Here is a 12600-nt window from a genome sequence, read left to right on the forward strand (position 1 = left end):
GTTCTGGACTCCCCCACTCTGGGGAAAAGCTCACCCCTCAGCCTCCGACACTCCAAGGAAAACAGCCACAGCCTATTCAGCCTCTCTCTGCAGCTGAAACCCCCCATCCCTGGCAACATTCTTGTAAATAGCTTCTGAACCTTTTCAAGTTTCACAATATCCTTCCTATAGGAGGGAGACCACAATAATGCACACAGTATTTCAAAAGTGGCCCAACCAATGTCCTGTACAGCTGCAACATGACCTGCCAACTCCTATATGCAACGTTCTGACCAATAAAGGAAAGCATACCAAACGCCTTCTTCACTATCCTATCTACGTGTAACTCCACTTCCAAGGAACTATGAACCTGCACTCCAAGGTCTCTTTGTTCAGCAACACTCTTCAGAACCCTACCATTAAGTGTATAAGTTCTGCCCTGCTTCGCCTTTCCAAAATGCAGCACCTCACATTTATCTAAATTAAACTTCATTTGCCACTCGTTCGCCCTTTGGCCCATCTGATCAAGATCCTATTGTTACTCTGAGATAACCTTCTCCACTGTCCACTACATCTCCAATTTTGGTGTCATCTGCAAACTTACTAATTATACCTCCTATGCTCATGTCCAAATCATTTATATAAATGATGAAAAGCAGTAGACCCAGCATTGATCCTTGTGGCACACCACTGGTCCCAGGCCTCCAGTCTGAAAAACAACCCTCCACCACCCTCTGTCTTCTACCTTTGAGCCAGTTCTGTATCCAATGGCTAGTAGTTCTGCTAAAACGCGGTTGTTCTGTTCTCATGCAATCCCATGTTAGAAGAAAATCATGTAACAGCAGCACCAATTAAACTAGTGGGGCCGGAATCACGTTATAACCAATACATGTTTAAAACTTTGTGCTTTAGAAAACAGTGTCCCCAATTCATCAATTGTGTCATGGTGAATTTGTGTTAACAGAACACGCAAGATAGCAGAATGACCTGTACTCCATGTGAATAACCTTGCTAATAGATCTACCATGGCGAACCTTTTCGAATGCCTTACTGAAGTCCATATCGATCATGTCCACCACTCTGTCCTTATCAATCCTCCGCATTACTTCTTCAAAAAAACTCAATCAAGTTAGTAAGACATAATGTCCTACACACAAATGAGATTATTTTGTTTAGAAGTTACAAGTTGCCACTTAAAATCCCCCTTTTTTATTTGAAAAAGAAATACTTTTCATTTTCCTCAGCTTGCATTTTGATATAAAGTTCAAAACATCTCTCACCGGATTAGTAATAAAAACCTGGAGTAATAAAGAGTTTTTCATGAACAGCCCCTTTGCATCTTGTAGGAACAAATTACTGCAGATGCTGGAATCTGTACTAAAAACTACAAATGCTGGAGAGCACAGTGAGTCAGGCAACATCCGTGCAATCTTTTACCCCTAATCTCAAGTAACTCTTTGATGTTTAGTCACTATCCTAAGGCAGGAGAACCACCAGTCACTATTGAGCAAGCTCCCTCCAGCAACAATGTGCTGACTCTTTATTTGTGATGCTGACTGAGTATAATACTGGACTGGACACTATGGGTAACACCAGGCAGACTGTATAAACACAGTCAAGAACAAAAACTGCTGGAGAATCTCAGCAGATCTGGCAGCATCTATGGAGAGAGATCAGAGTTAATGTTTCGGATCCAGTAACCCTTCCTCAAGAGAGAGTACAGAATGTTCTGTTTTTTTGAAGGACATCAAATTGTTAGTGACTTTCACAACCCCCTTTGCTGATCCATTTGTTTAATTCAATTTTGCGCCTTGCATATGGATTTCAGTTGAGATGACCTGCAGTTTCCTGCTGTAACCAATCGGCATCTCAGTATTTTATCAAAAAGAAACACATACAATCTGAAATGAAAGTAGAAAATGCTGGATAGACCATGCAGGTCCAGACCACATCTGAGCAGAGAGGGAACAAGTTGTAGAGTTTGCCTGTTGCTGCTGTACTGAGGGATCTGGGTGCACGTGAATCACAAAACATTAGTATGTGCATACAGCAAGTAATCAGGAAGGCTAAGGGAGTCTTTATTGCAAGCGGGGGCGGGGGGGGGGGGTGTAGTATTAAAGTCAGGAATTCTGGCTCTGGTAAGATCACTGCTAGATTAATAGAATCCCTACAGTTTGGCCCAACAAGTTCACACCAACCCTCCGGAGAGTAACCCACCCAGCCCCGTTCCCCTACCCTATTATCATATCTTTACTCCTGACTAATGCACCTAACCTACACATCCTTGAACAGTATGGGCAATTTAGCATGGCCAATTCACCTGACCTTGGATTGTGGGAGGAAACCAGTGCACCAGGATGAAACCCACGCAGACACGGGGAGAATGTGCAAACTCCGCACGGTCGCCCGAGGCTGGAATCGAACCCGGGTCCCCTGGCACTGTGAGGCAGCAGTGCTAACTGCTGAGCCACCGTGCCCCCACACCCCCCCCCCGTTGTGTCCTGTTCTGGTCTCCTTACTTAAGGAGACAGATACATCCATAGAAAGCAGCTCAGAGAAGTTTCAAGAGATGGTTTCAGATTGGGCTCGTATTTACTGGTTTAGAAGAATGAGAGGTGATCTGTTTGGAAATATGTAAGATTCTGAGGACAATTAACAGATTGGAAGCTGAGGGGATGGTTGCTTCTTGTCTGGGAGTCTGGAATTGTTCAAAAATAAAGGACTCTATGACTCTCATTTAAGACAGAGCTGAGGCCAGTTTTTCCTTCAGTCTGTGGAGGTCCCTCTCCCCGAGGACAAGAGAGGCCATCACTGAACTTATTCGAAGCTGAGTTTGATGGTCTTTAATTGACAAGAGAATCAATGGTTAAGAAGGCAGGAAAGTGGGACTGACAGCACAACCAGGTCAGCCATGACCTTATTGACAAAGGGCCAAAAGGTCCATTGCTGCTTCTAATTCCTAACATCATCTACTTTTAGGATTCATCAGCCATGGTCGGGCGAGGGGTGGAGTTGGGGTGGTGTTGACCGGTGATATCAACTCCACTTTCCTGCCTTTTCCCCATAACCTCTGATCCCCGTACTGATTAAATACTCGAATATACTGAATGGCCCGGCCTCGACAGGCCTCTGGATTAAAGAATTCCACAGATTCACCATCATCTGAGAGAAGAAATTCCTTCCCATTGCTGTAATAAGTGGGTGACTACCTATTCTGAGATGGTGCCATCTGGTCCTAGACACTTGCCCAAGGACAAAGGGCCTTTCCACATCAACCTAAGAATCTCGTATGTTTTAATAAGGTCACCTGTCATTCTTCTAAACTCCATTGAGTACAGACCCAAGTTACTTAACCTCTTCTCATAAGATAGTCCCTGCTTACTCGGGATCAATTGGGTGAACTTTCTCCTGACCGTTTCTAATGCCGGTACATCGTTCATTCAGTAAGGGGACAAAACTGCTCATAGTACATGGCCTGACCAGTGTCTTGTCTAGATTTAGCAAAACCTCCCTTCTGTATCACAGATCAGATTGTCTAACAGCTCTTGGAGGTGAAATAGAGGCTCGAGTGAGAGGTAAGACCCCTGTCTCCAGCCAACGAACCCTTCCTCAGAGAACTGAGTGGGTGTGGGGCAGCTGGAGGGAGCAGGAATGCATTCCCTCCTGATTCCTCAGGGACTGAAGACCCCACCCTCTGAGAGACCCTCACCCAGGAGGTGCTAGGATTTCTTTCCTTGGGTTTGGAGCTCACAATCCATTTTCTGTCAAGACTCCGACTTCTCACTTCATTGGAATGTGATCAATAATGCGCCTCTTAGCAAAATGTCGTCGTGTTTGGTGAAGACTCTTCATTACCTGAGTGATGATTTATAAATGAACAACTGATGATTTATTATCACTTGTACTCTACAATGAGCAACATAGTAAGATACAGTGAAGAGCTTCAACCATCATCATAATCTGGCACCATTTGACTATTTCAAGAAAAAAAAGATAAAGCTGAAAGAAAGTCCATCTTTGTTCTGCATCTCCACCATGAGTCCTGAGCGGGCTGACCAATGACACCTGCATCACCATCCCTTTATCTCAAGGTTTGGATTTAAAGTGATTAGCAAACGAAGCAAGATTGATGTGAGGGCAAACCTTTTCACTCAGTGAGGAGTTAGGCTAATAAATACACTGCCTGGAAATGTGGTGGCGGCGGCAAATTCAAGAGAGGCATTGGACAATTCGAGACTAGGCTGGTGTAGTAACTTGGGATTTCTTTTTGGTGGTGTCTGCATTGGTGAGGTCTAGTGAGGGCTCAGAGTGGCAAGGGTATTGGTGGAGGTGAGATGGTGCTGAAGAGCGGGCGACTTTCTTCCAGCAGCAAAGGGGACTTATGCCTGGCCATGGGCCCATGACCGAGCACTGAACAAGAGGGACTAGCCATTTGGATACAGAACTGGCTCAAAGGTAGAAGACAGAGGGTTGTGGTGGAGGGTTGTTTTTCTGACTGGGGACCTGTGACCAGTGGAGTGCCACAAGGATCGGTGCTGGGTCCTCTACTTTTCGTCATTTATATAAATGCTTTGGATGCGAACATGAGAGGTACAGTTAGTAAGTTTGCAGATGACACCAAAATTGGAGGTGTAGTGGACAGCGAAGAGGGTTACCTCAGATTACAACAGGATCTTGACCAGATGGGCCAATGGGCTGAGAAGTGGCAGATGGAGTTGAGAGGACATAGAACATAGAACAGTACAGCACAAAACAGGCCCTTCAGCCTGCAATGTTATGCCAACCATTGATCCTCATGTAAGGTAAACCTAATGTACGATCTCTCAAATTTCTGTGACCATATGCATGTCCAGCAGTCTCTTAAATGTCCCCAATGACCTCGCTTCCACAACTGCTGCTGGCAACACATTCCATGCTCTCACAGCTCTCTGTGTAAAGAACCCGCCTCTGACATCCCCTCTATACTTTCCGCCAAACAGCTTAAAACTATGACCTCTCGTGTTCCCTTCTGCCCTGGGAAAAAGTCTCTGGCTATCAACTTATCTATGCCTCTTATTATCTTAAAAATCACAAAACACCAGGTTATAGTCCAACAGGTTTAATTGGAAGCACACTACCTTTCGGAGCGTCGCTCCTTCATCAGGTGATTGTGGAGGGTTCGATCATAACACAGAATTTATAGCAAAAATTTACAGTGTGATGTAACTGAAATTATTTCATTGAAAAATTGATTGTCTGTTAAGCCTTTCATCTGTTAGAATGCAGAGGTAGTTTCACTTCTTTCATGTGTAAATCACAAAACTTTTTTTAAAGTTGCATTCTCGGGTTAGCTGTTAACAATGGTGATAACTAGACAATATGTTGAAGGTGTTGGCCCCCTGTGTTCTCTGTCTATGCCATGATGTTTAGATTGATTCTAATCTAAAAAGTGAGATAACAGAGTTTCACATAAATTCATGCAGTTTTTGAGCTCAGAGTTCTACATGAATGCATGCAGTTTTTGAGCAAAGTACAATGTAACTCTGCAAGTACAAATTCACCCCACAAAATATATGTGTGCATGTGGGTCTTTGTCTGTGTGTGTGTATGTCTGTCTGGGGTGGGGGTTGTGAATGTGAGAAAGTGTATGTGTAGTGAGTGCAGAGTGTCTTAAGTCTGTGAGGGGGTGGGAGTGTGTGTGTCAAAAAGGATGTGTGTGGTGTCTGTGTGTACCTGTGTCTGTGTGTATGTGAGAGTGTGTATGTGTGTAGGAATATCTGTGTGTGTGTAGTGCAAAGGTGATCACCTGTAATGTGACATGAACCCAAGCTCCCGGTTGAGGCCCTCCCTATGGGTACCGAACTTAGCTATCAGCCTCTGCTCGGCCACGTTCCTCTGCTGCCTGTCCCGAAGTCCACCTTGGAGGATGGTCACCCGAAGGTCCGAGGCTGAATGTCCTGGACCACTGAAGTGTTCCCCAACTGGGAGGGAACCCTCCTGTCTATTGATTGTTGTGCATTCGTTATCGTAGCCGTTGCTCGGTTTCCCCAATGTACCATGCCTCCGGGCATCCTTGTCTGCAACGTATAAGATAGACAATGTTCACTGAGTCACATGAGTACCTCCATGTACAAGGTGGGAGGTGTTCCCACACATAATCGTGGTATCTATGTCCACAATCTGACACGTCTTGCAGCGTCCACCGTGGCAGGGTTGTATGGAGTTGTCCTGAGAGCCGGGCAGTTTGCTACGAACAATGATCTGTTTGAGGTTTGGCGGCTGTTTAAAGGCAAGTAGTGGAGGTGTGGGGAAGGTCTTGGTGAGGTGCTCATCCTCATTGATAATGTGTTGCAGGTCACGAAGAACATGGCGTAATTTTTCAGCCCCTGGGAAGTACTAAACAACGAAGGGTACCCTGTCAGTTGCAGCACCTTACTATCTTATTATCTTGTATACCTCAATTAGATCCTCTCTCTTCCTTCTTTTTTCCAATGAAAAAAGTCCGAGCTCAGTCAACCTCTCTTCTCCATTCCAGGCGGCATCCTGGTAAACCTCCTCTGAATCCTCTCCAAAGCATCTACATCTTTCCTATAATAGGGCGACCAGAACCAGACACAGTATTCCAAAAGTGCAGTCTAACCAAAGTTTTATAGCGCTGTAACAAGATCTCACGGCTCTGAAACTCAATCCCCCTGTTAATGAAAGCCAAAACACCATATGCTTTCTTAACAACCCTGTCCCCTTGGGTGGCCATTTTAAGGGATCTATGTACCTGCACCCCAAGATCCCTCTGTTCCTCCAGACTGCCAAGAATCCTATCCTTAATCCTGTACTCAGCTTTGCATTTATCCAGGTTGAACTCCATCTACCACCTCTCAGCTCATCTCTGCATCCTGTCAATGTCATGCTGCAGCCTACAACAGCCCTCTATACTGTCAATGACACCTCCAATCTTTGTGTCGTCTGCAAACTTGCTAACCCATCCCTCAATCTCCTCATCCAAGTCATTAATAAAACTTACAAACAGTAGAGGCCAAGAACAGAGCCCTGTGGAACACCACTCACCGCTGACTTCCAGGCAGAATACTTTCCTTCCACTGCTACTCGCTGTCTTCTGTCAACCAGCCAATTCTGTATCCAGACAGCTAACTGTCACTGTATCCCATTCCTTCTGACCTTCTGAACGAGCCTACCATGGGGAACCTTATCAAATGACTTGCTGAAGTCCATATACACAACATCCACTGCTCGACCCTCATCAACTTGTCTAGTAACATCTTCAAAGAACTCAATAAGATTTGTGAGGCATGACCTGCCCCTCACAAAGCTGTGCTGACTGCATTTAATCATGCCATGCTCTTCCAGATGGTCATAAATCCTATCCCTCAGAATCCTTCCTAACATCTTGCAGACGACAGACGTGAGACTGACTGGTCTATAATTGCTGGGGATTTCCCTATTTCCTTTCTTGAAGAGAGGAATTACATTTGCCTCTCTCCAGTCCTCAGGTACGACTCCAGTGGAGAGCGAGGATGCAAAGATCTTCGCAAGCAGCGAAGCAATCCCATTTCTCGCTTCCCAAAGCAGCCGAGGACAAATCTGGTCTGGCCCTGGCGACTTGTCAATCTTAATGTTTGACAAAACTTTCAGCACATCAGCTTCCTCAGTCTCTATCTGTTCCAGCGTGCTTACCTGCTCCGCAATGGTTTCATTCACTACAAGGTCTGTTTCTTTAGTAAAGACAGAAGCAAAAAACTCATTTTGAGCTTCCCCTACCTCCTCAGACTCTATACACAAGTTCCCTATGCTATCCCTGATCGGTCCTACTCTTTCTTTGATCATTCTCTTATTCCTCACATACGTATAAAATGTATCATACATTTAATTCAGATAAATGTGAGGTGCTGCATTTTGGGAAAGCAAATCTTAGCAGGACTTATACACTTAATGGTAAGGTCCTGGGGAGTGTTGCTGAACAAAGAGACCTTGGGGTGCAGGTTCATAGCTCCTTGAAAGTGGAGTCGCAGGTAGATAGGATAGTGAAGGTGGCATTTGGTCTGCTTTCCTTTATTGGTCAGAATATTGAGTACAGGAGTTGGGAGGTCATGTTGTGGCTGTACAGGACATTGATTAGGCGACTGTTGCAATATTGTGTGCAATTCTGGTCTCCTTCCTATCGGAATGATGTTGCGAAACTTGAAAGGGTTCAGAAAGATTTACAAGGATGTTGCCAGGGTTGGAGGATTTGAGCTACAGGGAGAGGCTGAACAGGCTGGGGTTGCTTTCCCTGGAGCATCTGAGGCTGAGGTTTGCAAAATTATGAGGGGCCTGGATAGGGTAAATAGGCAAAGTTTTTTCCCTGGGGTCCAGAACTAGAGGGCATAGTTTAGGGTGAGAGGGGAAAGATATAAAAGAGATCTCAGGAGCAATATTTTCACACAGAAGGTGGTACGGGTATGGAATGAGCTGCCAGAGGAAGTGATGGAGGCTGGCGCAATTGCAACATTTAAGAGGCATTTGGATGGGTATATGAATAGAAAGTGTTTGGAGGGATATGAGCTGAGTGCTGGCAGGTGGGACTAGATTGGGTTGGGATAACTGGTCGGCATGTACGGGTTGGACCGAAGGGTCTGTTTCCATGCTGTAAATCTCTATGACTCTAAGTGCACGACGGCTCAGTGGTTAGCACTGCTGCCTCACAGCACCAGGGACCCGGGTTCGATTCCAGCTTTGGGTAACTGTCGGTGTGGAGTTTGCACATTCTCCCCGTGATTGCATGGGTTTGCTCTGGTTTCCTCCCACTATCCAAAGATGTGCAGGTGAATTGGCCATCCTAAATTTCCCACTGTTCAGGGATGTGTGAGTTAGGTGCATTAATCGGGGGTAATGTAGGGGAATAGGTCTGGGTGGGATACTCTTTGGTGTGGACTTAACATAGAACATTACAGCGCAGTACAGGCCCTTCAGCCCTCAATGTTGCGCTGCCCTGTCATACTAATCTGAAGCCCATCCCACCTACACTATTCCATGTATGTCCATATGCCTGTCCAATGACGACTGAAATGCAATTAAACTTGGCGAATCTACTACCATTGCAGGCAAAGCATTCCATACCCTTACTACTCTCTGAGTAAAGAAACTACCTCTGACATCTGTCTTATACCTATCTCCCCTCACTTAAAAGTTGTGTCCCCTTGTGTTTGCTGTCCCCATACTTGGAAAAAGGCTCTCTCTGTCCACCCTATCTAACCCTTGTATGTCTCTATTAAGTCACCTCTCAACCTTCTTCTCTCCAACGAGAACAGTCTCAAGGCCCTCAGCCTTTCCTCATAAGACATTCCTTCCATACCAGGCAACATCCTAGTAAATGTCCTCTGCACCCTTTCCAAAGCCTCCACATCCTTCTTATAATGCGGTGACCAGAACTGTACACAATACTCCAAGTGTGGCCGTACCAGAGCTTTGTATAGCTGCAGCATAACCTCCTGGTTCCGGAACTCAATCCCTCTATTAATAAAGGCCAAAACACTGTATGCCTTCTTAACAATCTTGGTGGCAACTTTCAGGGATCTGTGTACATGGACACCGAGATCTCTCTGCTCATCTGCACTCCCAAGAATCTTACCATTAGCCCGGTACTTTGCATTCCGGTTACTCCGACCAAAGTGTATCACCTCACACTTGTCCATATTAAACTCCATTTGCCACCACTCAGCCCAACTCTGCATCCTACTGACTTGTTGGGCTGAATGACCTGTTTCCACACTGTAGAGATTCTGTGGAATATCAAGCAACCTGTGCTAAGAAACTCAGATCATAACACCTAATGTTAAATCTCATTCTGCAACTGGACAGGGATGTATATGTTAGGTGTATTAGTCAGGGGGAAACGTAGAGTAATAGGGTAGGGAATAGATCTGGGTGGGATACTCTTTGGCGGGTCAGAGTGGACTTATTGGGCCAAATGGCCTGTTTCCACTCTATAGGGATTCTAAAAAAAATGATTAATTGGTTAAAACTACCATGTAAGGGGAAGGGCAACAGAAGGGGATTATCACCAGGTAGTGATGCCTATTAAGTGAACAGCTTCCTGCTGCACCATTACACCTCTGTGATTCTGTGGATTTACAAGTTGAGACTGAACTTGTTTGGCCGCTAAATGAATGCACCAGCTTTGGATGTCACAGTCTCAAGTGAGAGCTTGAGGCTGGGAGGCAGGGATGGTATCGACTGGGCAATGAGTCTCTCCTCTTCCGCATATCATCCTCTGTTCACACAGAAAACAAGCGCTGGATTTAGAAACGACACATGGGAGGTGACAAATGGGGATATATTTCTGAACAAGGATCGGGAGTCGTTATCTCCCTGCAGGAATTATGTACTTGAGCATTTTCTGATAACGTTGGAACCCAATGTCATTCCGATTTATGAAACAAAGAATAACTCCAGCTGGAAGGGGTTGGGTCAGTTTCCGCCACTTAAGGGTTAAATTTCCAGTCATTTTGTAAAAGCAAACGGGAACCGATGAATCTAAAACCTAATCTAAATCTAAACAAAATGTGCCGTGGCAGATTCAGGGTGCAGGGTTATCAGTGAGGGTGCACTGAATCGGGGCAAATTGGAGCAAAAGTAAACCACTCAGACAATGGCTGTGAAAACTGTGGGAGACCAGCAGAGAATGTAACACACCTGGGACATTGTTATCCCATTGTTCGAGGGCATTGTTATCTGTGTGTTGTAATTTTTTTTGGAAGTGTCTGTAACCCACCAGAATCGCTTTTACACTTCAGTGATCTGACTGGCTCTCCTTGCATATACTTGGAAATAAATTATTGATGATTGATTCTTCTTTCTTATCAAGTTTTTACAGAACCTTGCAGTACTGTGTGGAGCCCTGGTCAGCATGCTATAGGAAGGATGTGATTGCATTGGAAGGGGTGCAGAGGAGGTTCACCAGGATGTTGTCTGGTATGTTGCACTCTAGCTCAGGAGAGAGGTTGGATAAACTCAGGCTGTTTTCTTTGGAGCAGAGAGGCTTTAGGGGATAACGTAATAGAGGTGGACAAGAATATGAGGGGAATGGATAGGGTGAACAGAAAGCAGCCCCCCTTAGTTGAAGGATCGATAACAAGGTGGGGGGGGGGGCAGAATTTTATGGTGAAAGTCAGGAGGTTGAGAGAGGATTTGAGGAAATATACTGTCACCCAGAGGGTGGTGATACTGCCTGGGAGGTAAACGAGTGGGAAACCTCACAACCTTTAAAAACTACTTGGAAGAACAGTTGAAATGTCATAACATGCTCAGTGTTTAGCACCGCTGCCTCACAGCGGCAGGGACCTAGGTTCAATTCCAGCCTCGGGGGACTGTCTGTGTGGAGTTTGCACATCCTCCCCGTGTCTGTGTGGGTTTCCTCCGGGTGCTCCGGGTTCCTCCCACAGTCCAAAGATGTGCAGGTTAAGTGAATTAGTCATGCTAAATTTCCTGTAGAGTTAGGTGCATTAGTTAGGGGGAATGGATCTAGGTGGGTTACTCTTCGGAGGGTTGGTGTGGACTAGTTGGGCCGAATGGCCTGCTTCCACACTGTAGGGAATCATTCCAGGCTTTGGGTCAAATATGGGTTAATGAGATTGTGTAGATTTAGTGTAGCTTTGGCAGTACAGACTCAAAGGGCTGAAGGGCCTCTTTTGGACTCTAAGACTTAAATTTGAGACTAAAATATTTGTAAGATCTTAATTTATTTTTAACCTGTGGAATAACTCCTTCTGGAGGTCTCAGCGGTGCAGCCGACATTTATTCCCAATTTGAGTTCCTGAGGGTGGGACTTGAGCCTGATCCTTGAATCGTTAAAACAGCAGAATCCAAGCAAACAGCTGGCTTGGGGCAGGAGTCACATAGAGGCTCAGAAGGGGTCAGGATTGTGGGTCTTTTTCCTCAAAAGATATCAGTTAACGCATTGGGGTTATTTTTAAAAGATTTCATTGCTTTCTTTGGTCACTTTCCATTTTGAGGTGTCAGTTTCTCTGGAAATTGAGTCTTTTCGTCAATTTCTGAAATGGGAAAGATTATAACGAACCTATCTGATAACCCCAAGCCCCTAACGTTCTCTGGGTCAATATCTACTCTTGGCAGCTATGTTTTACCTATGAACAAGGAGACACAAATGTTCAGGCCCTGAATGAAATATTTTTTGCGGCTATGCAGAGAAGGGAGATAGAAAGGGCTGAATCTCTGATCAGTTTTCCAATCTTCTGTGGGTACATACAGGAAGGATGCTGGCAGTGGGTGAGAGTCTAGAACCAGGATAGATAGTCTCTGAATAAGGGATGGGTCATTTAGCACTGAGTTGAGGAGGAATTTCTTCACTGAGAGGATGAATCTTTGAAATTCTCTGTCGCAGTGACTGTGGATGCTCAGTCTTTGAGTATGTTCAAGACTGGGATCTATAGCTTTCTACTGATTAGAAATACCAAGGGACATGGGAATACTGCAGAGAAATCTGCAAGGAACTCACTCCCTCAGGGCATTGTGGTTCTAGCTACAGCACATGGACTGCAGCGATTCAAGAAGGCAGCTCACCACCTCCTTCTCAAGGGCAAATAGGGATGGGCAATAGATGCTGGTTCAGCCAGTGACACCAACATC

Source organism: Hemiscyllium ocellatum, chromosome 42 (assembly GCF_020745735.1).
Source record: "Hemiscyllium ocellatum isolate sHemOce1 chromosome 42, sHemOce1.pat.X.cur, whole genome shotgun sequence".
In the NCBI taxonomy this organism is placed as follows: domain Eukaryota; kingdom Metazoa; phylum Chordata; class Chondrichthyes; order Orectolobiformes; family Hemiscylliidae; genus Hemiscyllium; species Hemiscyllium ocellatum.